The 20,639-nt window shown below is 45.4% G+C and overlaps 1 protein-coding gene across 5 annotated transcripts in view; it reads left to right on the forward strand.

The window, feature by feature from the left end:
- LYPD6B (LY6/PLAUR domain containing 6B) overlaps nt 1-20,639 on the forward strand; it is an 86,594-nt gene that overhangs the window by 36,218 nt on the left and 29,737 nt on the right. The window contains exon 1 of one of the 5 annotated variants that reach the window (XM_056534414.1): nt 11,791-11,888. The exons of the other annotated variants lie outside the window; for them this stretch is intronic. The gene's annotated coding sequence lies outside the window, so the exon portion shown is untranslated. Of the gene's footprint in view, nt 1-11,790; nt 11,889-20,639 lie in introns of those variants that run through there. 5 annotated transcript variants of the gene reach the window in all.

The following is a 20,639-nucleotide window of genomic DNA, read 5'->3' on the forward strand; positions in this document are numbered from 1 at the left end:
TACAATTTTTAGATATTCTCCCCGCGCTTCTGTGTTGTTTTTTAGATCTTCAGAATTTTGTTAATCCTCTGGGGTCACGTTTTAAAGACCTTTGCATCCTGGTCTTTGTTCATGGATAACCCTAACAAGATATAGATCTACATCTTAAAATTAGAAGATGATGTAGGAGAGGCTATAGATCACGTTCGAGGCTCTTCATCTCCAGGGCTTGACCTACAAACACCATCTTACCTTGAAGGAAGTGAAAAGTCAAGATGTGTACGGACTTGCCGGTCGGAGAGAATGTGCATGGACGAGGTCTCCGGCTTTTAGTTTTTTTGCCCGCTTTTCTGAAAGAAATGAAAATCGTGCTTTATAATGGGAAAGTGCTCCGCAGTTATGTGTCTCCCTCAATACCTTTTTTGTTGGTGTCCTTTTGTGGTCTGATTTCTGGTAATAAAATCCCCTTTCTTTTGTGCTGCCGGAGATGATAGACACGCCTTGTTATTCGAGAACTTTTTGACCTTTCAAAAGAGTCGGTTACTGGGGCGTCGAGAAATTCCTACATTGTACCCCAGGAATTCACTGTTTCATAGATTTACCTCCTATTTAGAAGAAATAAGTGTCATAAAAAGCTTTTTATTTTTATTTTTTTTACCTTTTTGAGGCAAGTGAACAGAAATTAGGGCTGGGCGGTATATCGGTACTTACCGAAATTTTTGTGCTGCACGATATGAATTTTAACCCATACCGCAATACCGGTTTGGCCCCTGCCCTTTGGGAATGAATGAATTAGCCCAGCGCTGCGATGTCCCCATGGGGGAACTAATCATATGTGACCCGCGAGCGCTGTTCTGCCCCCCCCCCCCCCCCCAGTTAATTATTAGCATAGTGCTGCGCTGTCCCCATCAGGGTACTACTCACATATGTCACTTGCAAGCGCTGCCCTCCTCGTCCTCCTGTTTGTTGTGGCCACCGGCGCTGACACTCTATACCAGTGGTCTTCAACCTCCAGATGTTGCGAAACTACAACTCCCAGCATGCCCAGACAGCCGTTGGCTGTCCGGGCATGCTGGGAGTTGTAGTTTCGCAACATCTGGTGGTCCGCAGGTTGAAGACCACTGCTCTATAGCTGTATCCCTATGCCCGGACTGCAAAAGATAAACAAAATAAACTTTAACTCACCTTCCCCCGTTGGTCCGGACCTGCTTCCTGCGGAATGGAACGTCGGAGAGCCGTCAGCCTATCACCGGCCGCAACGATGTTCCGCCTCGGCCGGTGATGGGTTGAGCCCACTGTCATGTAAGAAGCCGGCTTCTTACATGACAGTGGGCTCAGCCTATCACCGGCCGAGGCGGAACGTCTCTGCAGCTGGTGATAGGCTGACGGCTCTCCGACGTTCCATTCCCCAGGAAGAGCGCAAGGCCGACGTAGGAACATGCGTTAAAGTTTAGTTTTGTTTACCTTTTGCAGCCCGGGCATAGGGATACAGCTATAGAGTGTCAGCACCGGCGGCCGCAACTAACAGGAGGACGGGGAGATCAGCGCTTGCGGGTGACGTGAGTAGTACCCCGATGGGGGCAGCGCAGCGCTAATGATTGAGTTTTCTTTTTGGGGGGGAATACTGTTATATACCGTGGAACCGCCATAAGTTACAAAAATACTGCGATACACATATTTGGCCATACTGCCCAGCCCTAACGGAAATCCTTCTATCTTGGCTTAAGTGGGAACAAGGTGGCATGTGCCCAAGGGCAAAACCCTCACATGGCAGCCATGCATCAGCCAGTGGTGTGCATGGAGTCTATAACCTCTGTGTGCTGCTGTAAAGGCCCTCTCCGGTAGAGCATTTCTCCCCTAGATGCAATGCTTTTGCAGAATGCATTGTACGAATAGTAATCTATATGTTGTGATACATCTGACATTGACAAAATGGCGCAAAGATAGCTGGCCAGTTTTCTTGGAAAACCAATCTAGTACACTGGGGGTCTATTCAAACGGCAGAATTTCCGCTTGCGGAATTCCGCCTCAAATTAAAGCCCATAGACTTCTATGGGATTCCGCACTCCCAATCACACTTCGGAATTTCCGCTTGCGGAAATTCCGAAGTGTGAATGGGAGTGCGGAATCCCATAGAAATCTATGGGCTTTAATTTGAGGTGAAATTCTGCAAGCGGATATTCTGCTGTGTCAAAAGACACTAAGGCTAGGTTCAGACTACGGAATCTCCACGCAGAAAATTTCCGCCCGGTGATTCCGAGTGCGGCCAGCACCGACTGAATCATTCAACGCTAGGACCACGCGGACACTGCAGTCTCCAATAGACTGCAATGTGTTCCGCACGGATTTCCGCCTGAAGAAAGAGCAACGCCTTTCTTCAGGCAGAAATTTCCAAGCGGATTTTCCGTTCACAAATTCCGCTTCACAAATTCCGAAGTGTGAATTTGTGAACGAAAACCCATTCACTACACTATAGATTTTAGCAAGCGGAATTTCTGCCTGCAATTTAAAAGCGGAATTGCAGGTGGAAATTCCGTAGTGTGAACCTAGCCTTAGAGGAGTAGACATAGTAAATCTGCCGGAATATAAAAAAAATGTGTAGGGATTAAGAAATGTGGGCCATTTAGTTCCATTAAAGGGGTATTCCAGGAAAAAACTTAGAGATAGAGATATATATATATATATATATATATATATATATATATATATATATATATCTCAACTGGCTCCAGAAAGTTAAACAGATGTGTAAATTACTTCTATAAAAAAAATCTTAATCCTTCCAATAATTAGCAGCTGCTGAAGTTGAGTTGTTCTTTTCTGTCTGGCAACAGTGCTCTCTGCTGACATATCTGCTTGTCTTGGGAACTGCACAGAGTAGAAGAGGTTTGCTATGGGGGTTTGCTTCTACTTTGGGCAGTTCCCAAGACACGTGTCATCAGAGAGCACTTAGACAGAAAAGAACAACTCAACTTCAACAGCTCATAAGTACTGAAAGGATTAAGATTTTTTTTATAGAAGTAATTTACAAATCTGTTTAAATTTCTGTATAAAAAAAAGTTTTTTTCCTGGATAACCCCTTTAAACTCTGTGGAGGAAAAAAAAAAATAAGGAAATTCTCATTCATTAATATTATAAGGCCGTAATTTTACAGCTGTAAAATAAAGTGCAATATCAGTTTTTTTTTTTCCAGTCATTTATGGCTTAACTCAATCCTAACAGATTAAAACCTCAAGACTAGAGATGAGCGAATTTACAGTAAATTCGATTCGTCACGAACTTCTCGGCTCGGCAGTTGATGACTTATCCTGCATAAATGAGTTCAGCTTTCAGGTGCTCCGGTGGGCTGGAAAAGGTGGATACAGTCCTAGGAGACTTTCCTAAGACTGTATCCACCTTTTCTAGCCAACCGGAGCACTGGAAAGCTGAACTAATTTATGCAGGATAAGGCATCAACTGCCGAGCCGAGAAGTTCGTGACGAATCGAATTTACTGTAAATTCGCTCATCTCTACTCAAGACCTTAAAGATGGTGAGGAATAAAATAAATAAATAAATAAATTAGCTTTCTTCATTATATAACGATTATTCTTTATTAACCATTGATTGACACCTAAGTCTGAACACCTAAGTTTAATGCGGGTGTATAGGTGCCTGTACCTAAAAAAAAGTGGGAATTCTTTAAGGCCGCGTCAGAAATTTCCAGTTAGTCGTTCACATCTCCTGAGGTGTTTATTTACAGGAAATTTAGACCATGAAGGAAAGAAAAGAGGATTCTTCATGTGGTAGCATCCGGCATGAGCTGCAGTGCTAGGACAACCATCTGCAGGCCCTCCCCTTATATACCTGCTCACTGGCCCTCAAGAACTTTACCCTTTTAAAGGGGTACTCCGCTGCTCAGCATTTGGAACAAACTGTTCCGAATGCTGGAGCCGGGAGCTTGTGACGTCATAGCCCCGCCCCCTCATGATGACACGCCCCGCCCCCTCAATGCAAGTCTATGGGAGGGGGCATGACAGCTGTCACGCCCCCTCCCATAGACTTGCATTGAGGGGGTGGGGCTATGATGTCACGATCTCCCGTCTCCAGCGTTCGGAACAGTTTCTTCCAGCCGCTGAGCAGCGGAGTACTCCTTTAATACCTGAAAGCTGCAATGAGCGGCCCATATTTTCCATTATTTAACACCCCCTAAAAGCAGCAACACAGTGTAACCAGGTATTCAATAGTAGGGTTTTAATCCATATTATTTCAACCTGTTATTAAAGTATAAGGTGTCAGAAGGAAAAAAAATGTCTTATTAGGTGTTCTGTTGTCTGCGTAATGAGGGGCGGGAAGGGGGGGTGGGATAAAACAATGATCGCCAGTGTTGATCCAAGACAATATATTCCCTGTCAACAATGGTCGCTAGAACAAAGTCCGTCTGGTGTAATTATGGTGTAATGTTCTGCAGGTATATGGAGGGAGCTGTGAAAACTGAGGCCACTTCCATATATTTTGGGTTTATAACGGTATCGTCTTTTACAGCAGTCTCAAAAAAAATCGCCGCTGTTCTCAGTAGCCGGGGGCCGCCGCTAATAGCCAGCATGCGGCGATCGCCGAGGCTGGCTATTAACCCTTTAGATCGTCACTGTCAAAGCTGACAGTGGCGTCTAAAGGAATATGTGAATGCTCCCTGGTGGGCTAGTGGTGTGGATCGCCCCCTGCAGCGCGATCACGGGCAGGCGATCCACTGTGGAGGTAGCCGGAGGGCTTACCTCTGCTTCCCTGCTCTCCGTGGCTCCGTCATTGATAGATCCTGGCTGGACAAGGCTCTATCAATGGATCGCAGAACTCTATTCATCTGTCTGAGGAATCTAATGATTCCTAAAAGTCTAATAAAGATTAAAATATAAATAAAGTTTTAATAAAAGTGTAAAAGACATTGTTTTTTAGAAAAGACATTGTTTTTTAGACAGAATCGGGATATATCGCGATGTATCGTCACCTAGACGGTATCTGATATATATCGAATCGCCACATTGGTATCGCGATTCGAATCATATCGCCAAATGTTTTGCCATTCACACCCCTACTTAATACTGATATATGAGGATTTTTCTTCCATTCAAGATAAAGCACCAGAGAGCAGTGGGTTATGGGAGCTCATACAGTTAGTGTTTAGTTGGTAAAGCGATTGTCCAGTGATTTCCTAACATTTAGTGTTTTGTAAACAATTTAATGTTGGGCGAAATATATGTGTATATGTATGTGTGTGTATATGTATATGTGTATATGTGTGTGTGTGTGTGTGTGTGTATATGTATATGTGTGTGTGTATATATATATATGTGTATGTGTGTGTATATATATATATGTGTATATGTATGTGTGTGTGTATATATATGTGTATAGGTATGTGTGTGTGTATATATATATGTGTGTATATATATGTGTGTGTGTATATATATATATGTGTATATGTGTGTGTGTGTGTGTGTGTGTATATGTGTGTGTGTGTGTGTATATATGTGTATGTGTGTGTGTGTGTGTATATATATGTGTATGTGTGTGTATATATATGTGTGTGTATGTGTGTATATATATATATATGTGTGTGTGTGTGTATGAGAGAAGGCCTGGCTCACTGACTCATCAATGCCCAGCCTAAACCCTTGGACCTAGAAAGCTGAATTTTTTTTTTTCACAGGTTCTGTTTTTAAGACTTAGAGGAGGAATAAGAAAGGATTTTTCAAATTTCAACCCTTAAAGGAGAACTCCAGAATATAAAAATTGTCCCCCATACTGCCGGCATTAAAAAAATAAAGATGTACATACCTTCCTCTGCTCCCCCGGGGCCTCCGGTAACCGGCTCCGGTCTCCGCCGCGATCCTCTTCCTGGTTGCTGGTGGTCGGAGAGTCTTACTGCGCTCAGCCAATCACCGGCCGCAGTGAAGTCCCGGCTCGGGCGGCGATAGGCTGAGCGGCAGTGTGACGTTTTTGGCCCCGGCAGCAGGTGCCGGTGTAATGAGGAATTGTGTGTCTTTAAGCGTTCTCACACTGCCGCTCAGCCTATCGCCGGCCGAGTCTGGACTTCACTGCGGCCGGTGATTGGCTGAGCACAGTATGACTCGCCGACCACCGGCAACCAGGAAGTGGATCGCGGTGGACACCGGAGCCGGTTACCGGAGGCACCGGGGGAGCGAAGGAAGGTATGGTAAAAAATCTTACATTTTTTTTTCTGCCGGCAGTATGGGGGACAATTTTTATATTCTGGAGTTCTCCTTTAAGGGGTGAAAAGGGGTTGAAAGTTTGTATGGAAGTCCATCATTTTTGAAGCTAGAAGCATGAAACTTTGTTTTTAGGCTAACAATTAGAGATAAAGAAACACGTGTTTTAACGTTTTCAAAAATTTCACCCCCTGAAGGGGTGAAACGGGGGTTCAAAGTTTGTATAAATTAAGATTAGGTTGATTTTTGAATTCGAAAATTTGCACCATTACTCTTAACAGCAGATGTAATATTTGTTAGAATTCGGGTTGTTTGGATACCCGTAGACTAGGGGTGTGAATCGCCAAAAATTTGGCGATACGATTCGAATCGCGATACCAGTGTGGCGATATATCACGATACCGTCTAGGTGACGATACATCCTGATTCTGTCTAAAAAAAAAACAATGTCTTTTACACTTTTATTAAAACTTTATTTTTTTTTATTTTTTATACACTTTATTAGACTTTTAGGAATCATAAGGTTCCTTAGACAGATGAATAGATTCTATTGAACTCCATTGATCTGCGATCCATTGATAGAGCCTGGTCCAGCCAGGATCTATCAATGACAGAGCCACGGAGAGCAGGGAAGCAGGAGGGCTATCCACACCACTAGCCCACCAGGGAGCATTCACAGATGCCTTTAGACGCCGCTGTCAGCTTTGACAGCGATGATCTAAAGGGTTAATAGCCAGCCGCGGCGATCGCCGCATGCTGGCTATTGCCGGCATCCCCCGGCTACTGAGAACAGCCGGGGGCTGCAGAGTATGGAGCGGGCACGAGTCAGGAGCCCGCTCCATACAGACTGCTGAGCGCTGCATGCTGGATATTAGCGGCGGTGATGCATCAGCGGCCCCCGGCTACTGAAATCAGCCGGGGGCTGCAGAGTACGGAGCGGGCACGAGTCGGAGCCAGCTCCATACATCCAGAGTGACGCTGTGTCAGATCCGGCCTGCCCGGCTCCACAAATGTGGAACTTGTATCTCCTGATGCCCGGGACATGCTTTTCCGGGCGTCAGGAGATACAAATTCCACATCCATAAAACGATCGATTCAGTATCGCCAAGTGAAAAATCGTGATAATTGCACGATTTTTTTCTTACATCCCTTCCGTAGACTTTACCCAGAGCGGCCTCATTACTATAGGATCGTAAAAAGTACATCTGTTACCCCAAATTTAACGCGAGTGAAGCCGCTGGCAAAAGCTAGTAATGTATATGAGGGGGCCTTCAAATTACCCCCAGTGGCAAATGTCAGGGGACAAATGGATTGGACAGATTTAACATGCCAGACCCTCTCACTCTCAGGGAAGATAAGATTCTGCTGGAGGTGTCTGGCAGTGGCTTAATTCCCTCTCCCATCTGTGTTGGGGGGGGGGGTTGGCTCACAGGAGTTTAAAGCCAACTGAGCATACAGCCGAGCTCTACTTGAAGTACAGCTTTGAGATCCAAGGAGCTTTTCAGGACTTTAGCATTGATGGCCAACTCTTAGGCTATGTTCACACCTTGGAATTTCCCTGCAAAATTCTGCACGGAAATTCAGCTGCAGCAGAGTCCCATTGAATTCAACGGGATTCTTCTGGGCTGTGCACACGGCAGAATTTCCGGCACGGAAATTCCGAATTCCATGTCTGCAGAAAAAATAAACCTGTCTGAGATGGCTCATTCCTGTGTGGTCCTAGTTTTTCCGTGCAGACATTCCGGGGTCTAAATATAGCCGACAGTATGGAATTCTGCTTGAATACTCCACACAGACATTCCACAGCAGCAGAGCCCTATTGATTTCAATGGAATTCTTCTGCACTGTTCTCACGGCAGAATTTCCACACCAGATGTTTCTGCCGCGGAAATTCTGAATCCGGCTTCCGCAGAAAGAATAGTCAGCAAGGAAATGCATTATCGTCTATGAGACTGCGCATTTCCTAGTAGTCCTAATGCTTGCCAGTTAGTCATATGTGCAGAATGTCCGCACCTCCTTTTTTTTCCTCACCTGTGAACCCGGCCTTAGGGTATGTTCACAGGGTGGAATGTGCGCACGGAATTCCACAGGTATATTCCACATGGACATGCTGCTGTGTTGATTTTAAATGGGATTCTGCTGCACTGTGCACACGGCGGAATTTCTGCCGTGGAAATCCCGATTTTTGGCATCTGCAGAATGGGAGGTGCTGCTTGCGCCTAGGAATGGTTTCAGGGGTCACACCCCCATAGATGACCCCCAACATTGATATCCTAAGGATAAGAATATGGGGGAGAGAATGCGCTGGCTTTACGTGAGTGGTGACTGCGTGTTACGTGTTCGCTCTCTATACACACAGCCTCTGGATTACTTTTTGTACAATCGCTGGCTTTTTCTTACACAGGTATTAATCAGCGTGGAAATCTAATACACGAGGGCTCAGTTAAAGTGTGACTGCTTCATTCAGCATGAAATCCTGGCAGAGATCCTTCTACCACAAATAACACAAGGGTCAAAAATTCACTCGGGCTGCATCTGTAAATATAGGCGATTTGTGCCGAGCGGCAAGTGTGTTCCTCCTAAGCCCGTAATCCGTCTTCTATTGTGCGAGGGATCGGTCACCTCACGGGGAACATTCCATATAGGATGAATAATTCATCGTGTATTTAAATGTACAATTTAATCCCTCTCAGGTGCGCTTTCGGTGAACTGAGGGCCTGTTCCTGCGCTTAGGCTGCCGTCTTCTCTTCACAATGTTTTTTTTTTCTTTGGACTTTGGTGGATTTTTATACTTTTTTTTTTTTCCTGTAAGGAGAATTTTATCAGGTGCAAACTATGGCTACAGTCAAATTGTGGAGCCCAATAATTATCATGGGATAGTCACAGGATAACCAGGAAAAGACCCCTGGGACATTCAGGCCCTACTGCAGTTTGAGAGCCCCAGTCTGACAATTATAAATGGAGTCAACTTCACATGTGGCCAAAGGCTACTGAAAAATTCATGCCTCAGACCAGTGTTTCCCAACCAGGGTGCCTCCAGCTGTGGCAAAACTACAACTCCTAGCATGTCCGGACAGCCGAAGGCCTATGTTTACCTGAATCCAGCCTATGTTTACCTGAATTAACACCCTCAGTCATCATCATGGTGCTGTGTCTGGCCGTAGTCTACAGTACCTGTCTTCTGGCCATAGTCTACAGTCCCTATCTTCTAGGCTGTAGTCTACAGTCCCTATCGTCTAGGCTGCAGTCTACAGTCCCTATCTTCAAGGCTGTAGTCTACAGTCCCTATCTTCAAGGCTGTAGTCTACAGTCCCTATCTTCTAGGCTGTAGTCTACCGTCCCTATCTTCTAGGCTGTAGTCTACCGTCCCTATCTTCTAGGCTGTAGTCTACAGTCCCTATCTTCTAGGCTGTAGTCTACAGTCCCTATCTTCTAGGCTGTAGTCTACAGTCCCTATCTTCTAGGCTGTAGTCTACAGTCCCTATCTTCTAGGCTGTAGTCTACAGTCCCTATCTTCTAGGCTGTAGTCTACAGTCCCTATCTTCTAGGCTGTAGTCTACCGTCCCTATCTTCTAGGCTGTAGTCTACCATCCCTATCGTCTAGGCTGTAGTCTACAGTCCCTATCGTCTAGGCTGCAGTCTACAGTCCCTATCTTCAAGGCTGTAGTCTACAGTCCCTATCTTCTAGGCTGTAGTCTACAGTCCCTATCTTCTAGGCTGTAGTCTACAGTCCCTATCGTCTAGGCTGCAGTCTACAGTCCCTATCTTCAAGGCTGTAGTCTACAGTCCCTATCTTCTAGGCTGTAGTCTACCGTCCCTATCTTCTAGGCTGTAGTCTACAGTCCCTATCTTCTAGGCTGTAGTCTACAGTCCCTATCTTCTAGGCCGTAGTCTACAGTCCCTATATTCTGGCCGTAGTCTATAGTATCAGTGGTTTCATTCTCGATAATGGGTAGAAATTCTATCACTTCTACTGGAATGACTGGAGACAACATCTGGAGCTATCCCACAAGGTAGCATACATAATTTTGTTATATGACCCAGAAGATCCACAGTTGGGCTTGAACCTGTGGCCATAGATAGGTACATCTTTGCCTATATGTTACACTTGCTGGAAACAAATCTTAGTCATCTCTTGACATTTCACTCCCTGATTTTTCGAAGGAATCAAATTCTCTCAGTTGGCGTACAGTCACCAATAACCCATGGAAAGAGTTCACTCATGATAGCAAGACAGGAGATCTGAATATGCATCTGTAGAAGCAAGAGGGTTAAGTAATTGCCAAAAACCTTCGGGAAAGGACAATTTTAGGAAATCTCTAGTGAAATCCAACATGGCTCCAAGAACAAACATCCAAAGTTTTCACTTAGCCAAATGGTCATTTGAAGAGAAGTATCTATAGGCAATTTTAATATATCAGGGAAGATCTACGAAGAAAAATGGGTCAGAATTCTGGATAATCTTGTGCCCTGAAAACTGGAAAACATGTCTTTCACCAAATTCCTATGTGTTCTAGATGTTGTATTTTTTTTTTTTTTTTTTTACCCCTCATTAGACACAGATAAAGTTAGGCAAAGGTGTCTAGCATATCGAGCAGGGTGCATCAAACTATCATACAGTGTAAGCCATGGTGGTAAATGTGGCACCTGGTCTACATCTATGCTATGTATTAGACAAGATTAATACATCTTAAATGGGCACTGTCAAATTCAAAAACTTTTTATATGTTGCACATCTTGGCAAAACGTTAACCTTTCTAATATACTTTATAAGAAAATGTCATCTCCTTTTTATAGAAATGATGGCTTATTAAAAAAAGACCACAAGGAGTCCACATACCATTCAGAACATAATCCTGTCCAACTGCAGCATCATCTTTGTCCCTGCACAGGCTGGGACAAAGTCCAGGAAGTAAGGGTAGGACTAGCACTCCTCTGTGCTCACTCCTGTCCTATCAGACTGCAGCATGAAAACAGAGAGGAGGGGTTACAGAGCAGCCTACAGTGATTGGATGATCCAGCACAGCAGACTCAGAGAGGAAGTGAATGCATGGGGAGTGAGGACACACCCCCTCCAAAGCACAAATTGACAAACCAAGTAAGCAACAGATAGAAGGGATTTGTGAGCGAAATATAGGTACTAGACACAAATATTATATGTACATAAACAGGATTAGGTAGTGGCAGGTACTGGTATTGATTAGTGGGATCATTTTCCCTTATGGGTAGGAACTCTTGTCACTGGAATGAATTGATTCTCTGGGTCCACCTCTAAATTCATGGAATATTCTGCCTGCCAAAATGGTGGCATTGGATGCCTGCTTATAGACATAAGTGTTTGGACAACCAAGAGAAGTAGATACAGTTCTTGCTATCCAAAAATCTACTAAAAAATGTCCTCCACCGTTTCGTTCTCATTGAAGACTACTGGTGTTTTATGTTTTCACTCTAAGACCGTGCTACTCTAAGTGCATTGAAAGTCACACTATCTGAGCTGTCGATTGTGCTTAGTTAGCATAGATGTCAATAGAAACAAGCTCTGCTGCGTTGGACGGGTGCCACCGCCGTCAGCTAACCCCACTGTTGCACAGGAATGCTGCCGGGGCCGACATCCGAGACTTTTTCTTCCAGGCATATTAGCAAGAGGCTGAAAGCGTCTCACTTACTGTCAGGTGCGCACAATAACTGGCTTGTTGGAAGAAAGGTAGGAAATGGTCACTTTATGGTTGGTGGCTTAACTAATTTTCCAGTGGAGGGCATGAAATGTAATCGGGCTTCTCATTAAGGTGACCCCATTTCTATCTCCTCTTGTAATGATGTTACAGGAGCCCCGGACAGATGTATGGGCTCTGTTGGAGAAGGAGCAGGTTAAGTGGGGACAGAAATCCCGTAGGACTTTTGTAGTTGTAGAATACTTGTCAGGACAGATCTGGAACAGGGACGGGGTTTGCTTAATCCATCAAGACACCTTTGATCTTGGCATTTTTGGTGGAGCTGGGGTAACTTGATTAAGATTGATTGATTTTTATCTTAATAGATATATTATAAATGGGTTATTTCTGTAATCTCTAGGGCAGTGGTCTCCAACCTGTGACTCTACAGCGGCTGCAAATCTACAACTTACTGCCTGCCCGGATAGCCACTGGCCGTCTGGGCATGATGTAGAGCCGCAGGTTGGAGAATACACACACTAGGGCATATGACTTATGTCTTAAAGGGGTTGTGCGCTGCCCTGCAGTACGGAGCTCCGCTCACAGCGTCCGGAAGTACATTACTCCGAACGCTGTGTGCGGGCTTCCGTGTTCGCGGCCGCCGGGCGTGACGTCACGTCCGGCCCCTTCGTGACGTCTTGCCCGCCCCCTTAGACTTTCGTTGAGGGGGCGGGCATGACGTCACGAAGGGGCCGGGCGTGACGTCACGCCCAGCGGCTGCGAACACGGAAGCCCGCACACAGCGTTCGGAGTAATGAACCTCCGGACGCTGAGAGCGGAGCTCCAAACTGCAGGGCAGCGCACAACCTCTTTAAATGGGGTACTCCGGTGAAAACTTTTTTTTTTTTTTTTATCAACTGGTGCCAGAAAGTTAAAGGGGTTACCCAGGAAAAAAACTTTTTTTTATAGATCAACTGGCTCCAGAAAGTTAAACAGATTTGTAAATTACTTCTATTAAAAAAATCTTAATCCTTTCAGTACTTATGAGCTTCTGAAGTTGAGTTGTTCTTTTCTGTCTAAGTTCTCTCTGATGACACGTGTCTCGGGAAACGTCCAATTTAGAAGAAAATCCCCATAGCAAACCTCTTCTAAACTGGGCGGTTCCCGAGACACGTGTCATCAGAGAGCACTTAGACAGAAAAGCACAACTCAACTTCAGAAGCTCATAAGTACTGAAAGGATTAAGATTTTTTAATAGAAGTAATTTAAAAATCTGTTTAACTTTCTGGAGCCAGTTGATATACATAAAAAGTCCAGTCCAGTTTTTTCCTGGATAACCCCTTTAAACAGATTTGTAAATTACTTCTATTAAAAAAATCTTAATCCTTCCAGTGCTTATTAGCTGCTGAATACTACAGAGGAAATTATTTTCTTTATGGAACACAGTGCGCTCTGATGACATCATGACCACAGTGCGCTCTGCTGACATCTCTGTTCATTTTAGGAACTGTCCAGAGCAGCATATGTTTGCTATGGGGATTTTCTCCTACTCTGGACAGTTCCTAAAATGGACAGAGATGTCAGCAGAGAGCACTGTGCTCGTGACGTCAGCAGAGAGCTCTGTGTTCCAAAAAGAAAAGAATTTCCTCTGTAGTATTCAGCAGCTAATAAGTACTGGAAGGATTAAGATTTTTTAATAGAAGTAATTTACAACTCTGTTTAACTTTCCCACCAGAGTACCCCTTTAAAGGGCTCGGTGATCAGTTGATCCACAAAGATCCAGCTTCTGAAACCCCTGGCAATCAAATGTAATCTCCATGTGCTCTGGCATGTGGCTGTCCCAATATGCCATAGACCACAGGGAAGGGACAATTACCTTAGGGCATATGGCTTAAATGGGGTCTTAAAGGGGGTCCCCTGCTCATCTGGACAACTCATTTTTTAATAAACCTAGCACAAAAAATAAATAATTCATGACACTCACCCATTGTGTAGTAAAAATCGGGATATTTTATTCAACACTTTTTAAAAATCCATTGTAGTACAAAACTTCCATGGACAATGCTGACTCCCAAACAGACCCTTGCGGGTCTGTTTGGGTGTCTGCATTTTCCTTGGAAGTTATGCAGTACAATGGATTTTTAAAAAGTGTTAAAGGGGTACTCCCCTGGAAAACTTTTTTTTTTTTTTTTTTATCAACTGGTGCCAGAAAGTGAAGCAGATTTGTAAATTACTTCTATTTAAAAAAAATCGTAATCCTTCCAGTACTTAACAGCTGCTGTATGCTCCACAGGAAGTTCTTTTCTTTTTGAATTTCCTTTCTGTCTGACCACAGTGCTCTCTGCTGACATCTCTGTCCATTTTAGGAACTGCCAGAACAGGACAGGTTTGCTATGGGGATTTGCTCCTGCTCCGGACAGTTCCTAAAATGGACAGAGGCATCAGCAGAGAGCACTGTGGTCAGACAGAAAGGAAATTCAAAAAGAAAAGAACTTCCTCTGGAACATAAAGCAGCTGATAAGTACTGGAAGGGTTAAGATTTTTAAATAGAATTAATTTACAAATCTGTTTTCTCCCACAATTCCAAAAAACATACCAATGTAAAAAGTCTTCCTTAAAGGGATACTCCGCCCCTAGACATTGTGGTATGGGGTGTGAGATGCAGGGCAGATGGAATTACCCTAGGGGCAGATGGCAATAAAGAGGTATTCAAAGAATTTTTTTGACTGTGCTACAGGGGCTGTACAGTTAGTGTAGTTCATAATATAGTGTCGGTACCTGTATGTGACGGTTTTCTCACAATTCTGTGATTTTCACCCCAATTTTTATTTTTAACAGCATACAAAATGACTGTTGTCTCAGATTTTTCCCAGGTTGCAATGCGGCCGAGACCTGACTCACTAGTCAGCTGATGACAGGGAGCCTGTCTGCTTCAATGGGTGGAGCGATCGCTTGGTGGGAGAGAGATCAAACTGCAACTATTGCAACAGCTGTAGGCACCCTGATTGAAAACCACAGGTCTTTTGAATGGATGCAGCTCTTTTATGTTTCAATGGGTGGGGTGGCTGATGTGTGGGAGGGAGGAAAATGGAATTATGGGATTTGTAGTCAAAAAAGAAAACTCAGTCAGGAAATTCACAAAAAGCTAGCCACAGTGTTATGGTAATCTCACAACATAGCCACTTAGCCCCAAAACAAACGCAGATCCTTCCTAAGCATGTTCATCACTGTCTTCCAGGTACGTAAAATCGCCTTATGGTGGATAACCCCTTTAACCCTTTGTACTCGTGATGCCAGGGCGTGGTTTATCCTCAATAGCACCCGAAGGTATACCGCTGGATCCTGTCCGAGACACGGGGGCAATAATGACAATGGCAGCTTTACTGAGTGACAGATGGAACAGTCTATACAGTTCGGCCAGACCCATGGAGGTGATCAGTGACTTTAGAGATCTTAAGGGCTTGCTGGGACTTGTAGTAGAATGGGCCGATTTAGTGCAGACCACAATGACTTGACAGATGACTTTGACTTGACTGACTTGTGACTGACAATGCTGTGACTTTATCTTACTTGTAGCTTGTGGCTGCAGACTGGACTTGAGGCTCCTATGACCCCAGACACTCTTAGACTCGACTGCACTGGACCTCAGCCTCGCAGACTCCTCCCAGGGCTTTTATGTAGGAGACTCTGGTGGTGTCCCATTGGTCACCCTTAAGTCACCTGGTCACTGATACCTCCTGGGTAACAATCACATGACAACTGAAGATCACATGGGAACCTTTCTTAAAGTTTTAACACTTCTTTATACACTTAACAGCATAATAAATAGCAAAACATATGTACATGAGGGGACGGGTGTAAAGGGGCCCAGGGGACACTGCAGGGAGGCTGCCTGACAGGGCAGCAAGGGTACAGGGTAACAACTCCCGTACTGGGCCACCACAACATCTTATCCCCTATCCAAAGGATCTCTGATCGCAGGGGTCCCACCACTGGGGACACCCAGGTTCTCGGCTGCGGCACCCCGCTGTCATCACTGCACAGAGCAAACTCGCTCTGTGCGTAATGACGGGCGATACAGGGGCCGGAGCATGGTGACGTCTCGGCTCCGCCCCTCATGACATCACAGGCCGCTCCCTCCCATCGACTTGCATTAAGGGGGACGGGCCGTGTCGCCACGAGGGGGTGGAGCCGTAACGTCACGATGCTCCGGCCCCTGTATCGCCCGTCATTACGCACAGAGCGAGTCGGCCGAGATCCCGGGGGTTCCCAGCTCCAGGACCCCCGCGATCAGACATCCTATCCCCTATCCTTTGGATAGAGGATAAGATGTCTAGGGGAGGAGTACCCCTTTAAATGTGTTTGCATACCTGCAAGTTGTTCTGCAGACTTGGTAAATAAGGTGAAGAATTGCATGTGGGGTTGTGAAAGAACTTATTGTAATAGCTGGTCCCCAGGTGGGACCCAAACTTGATAACTTTTAACCTCTCCTCCATCTATCCTGATGCTGAGCTGAGCCCCCTGGCAAGCGTCAGGACTTACTGAACCCAGACTGCGGCCTCTTGATCTCCTGTCCATTCTCCTAGCGGAGTGTGATCTTCCACATGGGGCCATTTGTCAGGCGGTGTGAGATATTCAGATTTATGATCCCCGGCTGCATGTCCGCTGGAGGCCAGGATGAGTGACCGGACATTTAGAAAGGAATCCAGACACTGGACTTTTGAGCCTTCAGGCTGTTTTCTACATAGAGGAACAATTATTCCTGATAAATTCTATGTATGACAGCACGCGCTGCTCACTAGTGACACACGGGTACGCCTATTGCTCAAGTGTTAGTCACTATTATGTTGCACACCTGCACATAACCCCGATTGCTGGAATAAATAGTCTAAGGTAGACTGCTGAGCGCTGTGCCCTTATGGCTCCACCTGCAGAGCTAAGTATGGGCCGTAAGCAGTCTATTACCCTGGGGTCAACATTTACACTTATCAATGGGGAGTAATTGTGACATGTTATGCAAAATTCTAGTAGCATGGTTCCAAATGCATATACAGTGACCCCGCGACTTATGATGGCCCCGACATATGATCATTTCAACATATGATGGCCTCTCAGAGCCCATCGTATGTTGAAGGCAGCCTTGACATATGATGCTGCTGTGTGTCGGGGGCCATCGTACAAACAGCTATCTGACAGCGCTGACAACTTCAGTAACTGACAGATAGTTGTTTAATGTCCCCGAGTGCCCCGTTCTGCCTCCTGTTACTCACATGCTGTCCTGCTAACTCATACAGGCTTCCACTGTGAGCTCCGTGTAAGCCCCGCCCCCCAGTGCAGCTATAGCCAATAGCCTGCAGCATCTTGCTGCAGGCATCCAATGAGCTGCTGGCTGCCCTCCCCTTCCTTTCCTATAGAGCTGTAGTCGGCAGGATCGTAATGGAGGACATTCTGTCCCCCCTGAAGGTATTTAAAGAACTGTACAGTACTGTATGCGATGTCACACATCACATACAATACATATACACACTATACACCCCATACATCAATGTTTCCCTATCAGTGTGCCTCCAGCTGTTGCAAAACTATAACTCTCAGCATGCCCAGACAGTCAATGGCTGTACATGCATGCTGGGCGTTGTAGTTGTGCAACAGCTGGAGGCACCCTGGTTTGTTAAACACTCCCCATACACTCCATATACAATGGTCATCCCAGAACCAATTAGCAGTTTCCCATAGAGATATGTATTCAACATACAATGGTTCCAAGGCCCCAGAACCAATTACCATTTTTACATAGACATATGTACTCCACATATGATGGTTTCAACATATGATGGTTCTCCTGGAACCAATTAATAACATATGTTGAGGGACCACTGTATACAGCTACGCTTTCCCCCTTAGGCCCTGTTGCCAGCAGGGACCACATTGATATTCCATAGAGTGGAGCAACATTTGCGCAGCGCTTCTTGGAGACTTTGGTGCCCAGAAGTCTTGACAACGCTTCCACGAGTCTGTCCCCATTTTTCCTGTGTCCTCCTGGACATTCCAGTTGGCTAGAATGGATAACATCAATTTTGCCTGGAGGCACTTTTGGATTTGGTACATTAAAGCACCTTAAACAGCTACAACATTGTGATTTGGAGACGACTCGGAGATGCCCTGTGTATTCTGACCTTGGGCCATGACCCCATTTTGACTTTGTTCTCCATGACCAGTTATGACAACTTTGAACTTGTTCTGGTCTTGCCTAGTGTCATGACTGGAACCTGCTCGAGGGCGTACAAGGCCATTCTTACCGCAGGCGTATAGATGTGTGCGGTCAACTGGAAAGGCCAATGTATAGGTGAGGACAATAAGTAGCTTAGTGTGTTCGTAGAGCAGAGCTGGGTTTGTACTGCTTCATTTCTATCCTCATGTGGAGAGTTGTGACCTGTATACTTTATTGTTTAACTGCTTGACAGTAGACAAGGTTTTTGTCTTTTCAGAGGTATAAGCTCTTTCTTTGTATAGATTGATGGCAGAATAAGAATATGAGGCAAATATATCATTATTGTATACAATAACAGCTAGGGGAAATTACCTCAGTACAGTCCATTTCAAACTGAAAGGAAAAGTGGTTGTTTTAAAGGGGTACTCCGGCGCTTAGACATCTTATCCCCTATCCAAAGGATGGGGGATAAGATGGCTGATCGCGGGGTTCGCGCCGCTGGGGACCCCCCGTGATCTTGCACACCGTTTAAAATCAGTCCCCGGAGCTAGTTCGCTCCGGGTCTGATTACGGTCGATCACAGGGCCGGAGCGTTGTGACGTCAAGGCTCCGCCCCGTGTGACGTCACGCTCCATCCCCCTCAATGCAAGCCTATGGGAGGGGGGCGTGACAGCTGACGCTCCGACCCCGTGATCGACGGTAATCAGACCCGGAGCGAACACGGTCCGGGGACTGATTTTAAATGGGGTGCGACGTGCAAGATCACGGGGGTCCCCAGCAGCGGAACCCCCGTGATCAGGCATCTTATCCCCTATCCTTTGGATAGGGGATAAGATGTCTAAGCGCAGGAGTGCCCCTTTAAGTGCTGTGTGTTGCTGTATTGTGTTGCTGACGCCCTATCATTTTTTTTTTTTCATATACAGGGCTGTATGATGACTCATTTTTTGCGCCATAATCTGTAGATTTTAATACAACCTCTTTTGTATATATGTGAGATTTTGGTAACTTTTTTTTGCCTTTTTTTTTTTTTTTTGAGATGTGAACAAAATTCAGCAATTTTGAACGTTTGGTATTTTTTTTTTTACGTTTACACTGATCACCACACTGGATGTAGTTGTTTACCATCTAGAGCAGTGTTTCCCAACCAGTGTGCCTCCAGCTGTTGCAAAACTACAACTCCTAGCATGCCCGGACAGCCTTCGGCTGTCCGGGCATGCTAGGATTTGTAGTTTTGCAATATCTAAAGGCACTAGAGATGAGCGAACTTACAGTAAATTCGATTCGTCACTAACTTCTCGGCTCGGCGGTTGATGACTTTTCCTGCATAAATTAGTTCAGCTTTCCGGTGCTCCGGGGGGCTGGAAAAGGTGGATACAGTCCTAGGAAAGAGTCTCCTAGGACTGTATCCACGTTTTCCAGCCCACCGGAGCACCGGAAAGCTGAACTAATTTATGCAGGAAAAGTCATCAACTGCCGAGCCGAGAAGTTCGTGACGAATCGAATTTACTGTAAGTTCGCTCATCTCTAAAAGGCACCTTTGTTTGGAAACACGAGCTCCCAGTACAACTCCCAGCATGCCTGGATAGCCGGAGTACTCCTTTTTTAATGTGTTTTGTTTGTTTTATTTATTTTTTTAACCATACTGCTATGTCAAGTCTGTGTCTTTACTGTACTATCTGACTATGGCCATAATTCTGGGAACCAGACATAGGAATGTAAGCACAATGGAGGTTTTCTGTGTCGGCCATTGAAACCCCAGGCCTCACTGTTTGCATATGGGTGTTTGCTGCTCTTGTATGGTGGGGAATCATTTCGGGGAGGGGGAAGGCGACTGTATTCTTAAGACGCATATGAGGAAGTTTCTTTCACTTCCTTTCTCAGTCGTATTTACACAATTCCCCCCCCCCCCCCCCCCCTGTGTTTTCCATCAGTAGAGGAGACGACCGGGCCTTTATCCTGAGGCTTTTGTGTCCTGTTATAAAGCTTTATTGCTTCCTATGGTTGACACACGCGCTCTGTGATTATGTCCCTCTGGATCTGTGTGCTATGGACCCTATCGTACAGATGTAGCAGAGCTGAACCTTGGCGTTTGGCTCCAGTGATTTATGATTCACGAGGATATGACATTGGATTGCAGGCAAAGCTACTAGACGATCATCATAACCCACCAAAAATATACGCTTTTCGTATTGGGGGGGGGGGTTCTAATGCTGGGGGAACGCATGAAGAATTATATGGTGTCATCTGAAATCAATCGATCTCTTCGGTCCATGGTTGGGTTGCTTGACGCAGTGGACTATGGCACTGTCAGGGGCGTAGGTTGTAGCTTTTGGGCCCTGATACAAAATCTCCAACAGGGCCCCATTTGTCAATTGTAATACTGGTCTCTTATGTGGCAGATGTGCTTTGGGGCCCCTATAGGCACCAGGGCCCCGGTTCTACTGCTACCTCCTATAGCTACGACCCTGAGCACTGGGTGATCTCGTGGTGGGACACGACCTGTTTCCAACCAGGTCCCATACAACCTGCCCACCATCTTATCTTTTAAAGTGTTCCTGTCACTTTAAAAAAAAACTTGTCACATGTCCTAGAA

This window comes from Hyla sarda, chromosome 8 (assembly GCF_029499605.1).
Source record: "Hyla sarda isolate aHylSar1 chromosome 8, aHylSar1.hap1, whole genome shotgun sequence".
NCBI classification, from domain to species: Eukaryota; Metazoa; Chordata; class Amphibia; order Anura; family Hylidae; genus Hyla; species Hyla sarda.